Below are 6,000 nucleotides of genomic sequence, written 5' to 3' on the forward strand. Positions count from 1 at the left end.
ATGAACAAAGCTCCCAAGATGCAGCACAGGACTTACAGAGCTCATGGTCGGATCAACCCTTACGTGAGCTCTCCCTGCCACATTGAGATGATCCTTACTGAAAAAGAGCAGATTGTTCCTAAACCAGAAGAGGAGGTTGCACAGAAGAAAAAGATATCCCAGAAGAAACTGAAGAAACAAAAACTTATGGCCCAGGAATAAATTCAGCAAAAAATAAATGCAAATAAAAGTAAAAGCAGAAAAAAAAATTTTTTGACTTAAATGTTTTTTAAAAAAGTAGTGAAACCTCTGTACCATAATTATCTTATATATAAAATAAAGAAAAAATAACCTTTTTCTTAAAAGAGAAAAAAAATGTCTAATATCTTAGGAGCCTAAGAAGACACAGTATATTAATATTTTTTTCTTCCTTAACATTACAGAATGAAGTTGAAGGTCAATTTCCCTTGATCTTCTCATTTTTGGGAACCTAGATTTTAACTGCATTGTGTAAATGCACTGAACTACATTAGCTATTTCATGCTATATCAGCATTTTCCAAAAGCTTAAAAAGAAAAAACTTCTTCCAAAAGATGAAGAGAACAGAAACATATGTCAAGTGGATGCAAATATTAATTCAGTCATACAATGACTTTTCAGGTATATGCAAACTTAGGTATTATTTAGACTCATTATTAGAGGAATGATCAAGACAAAAAGCTGAGAAATAAATATATATTTTTAAAAATAACATGGAAAAGCCCTACAAGCAATTCAAATTTCAAATTCTTTACTGCTTGTCTTCACTAAAAATAACTATGGCTCCTAATGGATAAAATTTTTGTCTTCTTCATTTCTGTGTGTTTAGGGTATAAAACCTTACTTTGCGCTGAATAAATGTTGAATAAATGAATCTTCACATAGCATATTTTCAGTGAAATTAGCAGTTAAATATACTAATTTACTGAAATTTATAGTATATATTTATATTTTATATTTATAGTCACTGGAAGCCTTTCTAAAATATTTTTATTTCTAAACTTTTATTGTATAATCAAAATTATGACCAATAAATTTATCTGTTGCTAAAACTCATGAGATGTCTTTAATTAACATCTTTCAACCTTGGATTGGACTTCCATGCTTTTTCAATTATACTTTTTCTGTAACTATGTTTAGAAAGAGGAAAACAATCAAGATTTTAATTCAATTCTGATTCAACACAGAATTGATTCAGAAAGGAATTGCTAAAGAACAAGGAGAAATATGTCAGGGACACAGTTAAAATATACTGGGACTAGGACCTAAAAATTTCACCACTTTGCAAGAAAACACTGTTATCTCTTCTGGTTTTTTTTATTTCTAATTTGCTCAAAATCACTTGCTGAAAAGTGGTGATGCTGCAGTCAGCAGTTGTCCGTACTTCTGTTCCACCTGCCTGGATGAATCAGATAGACTGGAATGATTCCAATAATTCCAGCAACCTATTTCTACATCCTATGCAAATTAATGCACCAATCACTAAAACAGTACTTCTGTAAGGTCACAGAAATGAAAGTCTGAGCAGAGGACACCAATTACTTGAATGTTGCAGCATGATGTCATTTATACAGCTTCTAATTATGAGGTCCTCTAAGTAGAGTATCTACTCTGCAAAATAGCAATGACCTTTCATGCAGTTTTTTTTCTAGTAACTATTTTCATGCATACTATTTCTTAGATCAGTAGTATTCTAAATATAGAATGAGATTTCACAGAGATTCTTATTAGTGCATATAATCTATTTAAATTAACATATTTTACTTCCTCAATGCTTATATAACTATATACACATATATACATACTTAATCAAATAGGTATAAAAATGACTTTTCCCATAGGATGTGATTTTTCTTATATTGCAAACAGCAATCATTTCACCTTCATTCTTAGATGCATAAATATCACAAATACAGACTTAATGATGCATGCTACCACAGTTCTTCAGGGGGAAAAAAATTAGCTGCAACTGCAATTAAAAATGCACTGTCATAAAATTAAAGTCTTCGATTCTATAAGAATTTAAAACCTTAACAATTTCACTGAGACACAGGGTGCCATTAAAAAAAAAGCACTCATTGATTCATAGTTACTGTATTAAAAATAAACATAAACAAGTTACCCCTAAAATAACATTATCTATACATATTAAAATTCAAATATGACAAACACCTTGTTAAATGTCAACCAAATTTTACTATCATGTTTTTATAAATTCTCATTAAAGCTTCTGGGTTCTTCAAAATTTCCACATTAACGTGAAGAAAAACCATTCTGTTGGGCATTATCTTCCTGCTCCATCAACCAATTTTACTCTATTTCTAAACAGCAATTCGATTATCTTTGGTAAAGAGGTTGCCTATCTGCAGTCAGTGGATCATATTCTCACATCCATACACTACAATGAACAGGGCAAGCTGACACTTGGCGTTACTACTGTGATAACCTAAAGTGCTAATGCTGTAGTTCCTGGCAATGGTAGCACAGACACAAAAAAGCTCTTTTAGATACCAAATCACAGATCACAACCAGATGGAGTACTCCCATGTTTTAATATTACCATACAAACAGAAAACAGGGCTTAGTCAAACAGCCAAAGAAATGCGCGTCCTTCCCCTCCCCCCGCCCCCTTGCAGTGCTGAGGAAAACTGTGTCTGCAGACGTCGGGAGAGCACACACATGTTTTCTAGTACTAGTGTCTAATACAGGGCTGCAATTGTTGGGTGTAGCTCTGTCCGAAAGTTGAGAACTGGTAAGCAACCTCTAGACACGGTTTCTTCTCTCCTGCGGGTGGGAAGTGAAAGCTTCCAGCGGTCCCCCTCAAGGTCCTTAGGGTTTGGGGTGTGGGGTGAATTTTCCCCTGAGGGCACCACGGGCTCCTTCTAATGGTGTAGCTCCGCAGTGGGTCATGTGACATGGGCGTGTGCCTCTGCGCGGCGGGGGGATGAGTTTGCGGGGTGTGTTTGAGGGTGTGTGTGTGTGTGTGTGTGCGCGTGTGTGCAGAAGTTACACGTCTGGTTCTGGAGAACGTGTTTTTCTAAGGGTGTTTGTGTGTGTGTGTTCCTGCGTCCATGTGTGAAGCGAGACTGAGAAAAAGGGATTCAGAGAATGGTCCTGGGCCAGGCAATGAGGCCAAGTATGCCTGTGTCAGTCCCGCTCCTCAGTCAGCCTTTGCCTTGGGACGAGGTCCCGGTCCCCAGGGAGGCGAGGACAATGGGGTGCGGGCGCCCCTCCCCGCACTTTGTGCACCCACCTGACGAATCCGCGGCGGGTTCGGCGGGGTGGAGGCCCCGCCTTCCGGGGCCGGGGAGGTGGGAGAAGCCATCTTCCTGGTGCTCGGGTTTCTTCCTCCTGTCACGCCCGGGTCTCCCGCGTCCCCTGCGACTCCTCAGCGCCGGGCCTGCGGCCCGCGGCCCGAGATGGGCCGGGAGTCTCCTCAGCCGCCGCGCCCGCGGCCCCGCCCAGCGCGAGGGGCGGCTGCCCCCTTGGCTCGCCCGCCGGGAGTCCTGGCCGGAGCCCGTCGCCCCTGCCTGCGCCCACCTACCTCCCGGAGGGGAGACTCGGGGCCATGGCTGGCCGGGGTCGGGCGCGACCTTGGCCGCGGGGCCGGGCTGGCGGCTGCTCCTTCCGAGCGCCGCGCGTCGCGCGTGTGTCTGAATGTGCGAGCGGCGGGGCTTATTCTAGAGGCTCCCGGAGAAATGAGGCTGCTTCCCTCGCTGCTGCCGCTATCGCCGGGAAAGCGATGAGCTCATGGACAGCTCCCAGAAATATGTCTATATGCACCACTGACTGCCGGAGTTAGGGAGGTGGGTGGGGATAAGGAGGCTCCTCGGCGGGCGCTCCCGCATCACAGGCAGACGCTCGTTCCCTCAGGAGGCCCGCGGCCGCTGTGGCACGTCCAGCTCCTCCCTGCCCAACGCCACACTCACTCGGCTCTTTCCATTCATACCGTGCACACATTTCCTATTCATACGCATTCTCCCCTTTCGCGCTGTGACAGGCACCCACCCACTGCTGGCCTCCACAGACACACATTCTTTGTTCTGCCAACCACTCGCTCTTGATAAGTAGGAATAAATTGATGGAGTGAACACGGTGTGAAATGCCACTGACACTTCGACCCATGTCAGATGTGAGCTGGTGAATCAAGTGACTTAAGCGCCGTGTCTTCTATGGTTTGGGCGTTTTTGCCTTCCCCAAGATCCAGCTTCTCCCTTCCCACCTTCTTCACTATGAGAAAGCATCTTCCAGCTACTGTCCAGGTTAGTGATGGCCCCATCCTCACTAAGGCAGAGAGCTTGTCTTCTGGGCCAGGACCGGATTTAGCAGACCTCAAACTGTGCCAGGCCTTGTGGGAGGAGCGGTGAGTCCCCGCACGGGGTAGGGGTGGGGGGACGGCAGCCTTGTGTGCATCACTGTGTCTCAGGGATGTCATGTCGTTGGAGTTATTGACTGAGTGCAAAACACTTTCCAGGACCAGATCATTATCTCCTTTCTTTGGCTCAGCTGCTTCGCTGAGGTGGGAATTATTATGGCTTTTTAAAGATAAGAAGATGACCCTCAAGAGATTAGTTCCCTCTCATGAATGCTTTTCCTTTCTTATTGCTCTCCATGCAAACATAGAACCACCTTTAAAAAATGTTTTCCTTTACCACAGACTCCCTTCTCAGCCTCCTTCCCCGTCCCGCAGCTAGTGTTATAGTGTTTACACTGCTTTTCATCAAGATCTTCTACAAAGTTTTAATATCTCCAGTTCTTCTCTTCATGTTTTCTGTTGAAGCCACTTCATTCAGAATTTCCTTCACCTCCTCCACCAAACTTTCTCCTGACAAGGTTCCCAGTGACCCTTGTGTTACTACATCTAATGATCAATTCTCAGTCCTCATTTGGCCTGACCTCTAAATATTTTTTTTCCAATCATTCCTTTCTTCTTGAACATGTCTTCCCTCGACTTCTGGACACCATTCTTTTTTGATCATTTTCTTATCTCACTGGTTGCTTCTCCTCAGCCTCTTTACTGGTTCTTCCTCATCTCCCAGACCTCTAAACTTTGAAATGTCAAAGAGTAGTTCTGGTCCTCCTTTTCATCTCTATTTGTACTCACTCCATTGTTTATCTCATACAGTTCCATGGCTTTAAATAGAATCTATATTCAGATACATACTGTATTTCCAAATGTCTGTCTCCATCCCCAATCTTCTCCATCAAGTTCAAACTCCTATTGCCAACTGCCTTCACCTCTATCTGATATCTAGGAGTTTCAAAATTACCATGTGCAAAACTGAGCTTCTGGTTACCTTCCCCTGCCAGATTAATCGCTCTGATATGGCTTTTCCCATTTTCCAGATGCTTAGGACAAAAACCTCAGAGATATTCTTAATTCCTCACTTGCTCTCACGATCCACATTTGCTCTAACAGCAATTACTGTTGCTGCTACCTAAATTCAGAATCCAACCACTTTTGTATCTTCACTACAGTCCCTCTAGTCCAGGCCACCATTATCTTTCACCCGCCTGAGAGCAAAAATCTCTAGCCAGCCTGCATTTTTCTACCCCCGTTCCTCACAGGTGGCCTGCAACAGAGCACCTAGCAGTGCTCAAAGCCCTCTCATATCTCTGCATCTCACTCAGGGCAAGAACAGAAGTAAGAACAGTGTCTTTCCATCTTTTGCTCTAAGATAAGATCTATGTAATCCATCCTCCACTTCTGCCCACCACCCCTCTAACCTTATGTCCAGCCATCTTCTCACTCTCTCCCCATGGCCACACTGGTCTTGTTTCTAAATCTTGAGCATTCTAGGCCTATTCTGGTCTCAGGTCCTTTGCACCTGGACCACTCTTCCCCCAGATATCTGCAGGGATCATTCTCTTACTTCCTTCAGGCCCCTGTGCCAATATCCCCTTATCAGTGAGGTCTCCCTGATTATCCTATGCTATGGGGTAAATTGTGTCTCCCAAAGTGCGTATGTTGAAATCCTAATC

This window comes from Vicugna pacos, chromosome 2, assembly GCF_048564905.1.
Source record: "Vicugna pacos chromosome 2, VicPac4, whole genome shotgun sequence".
NCBI classification, from domain to species: Eukaryota; Metazoa; Chordata; class Mammalia; order Artiodactyla; family Camelidae; genus Vicugna; species Vicugna pacos.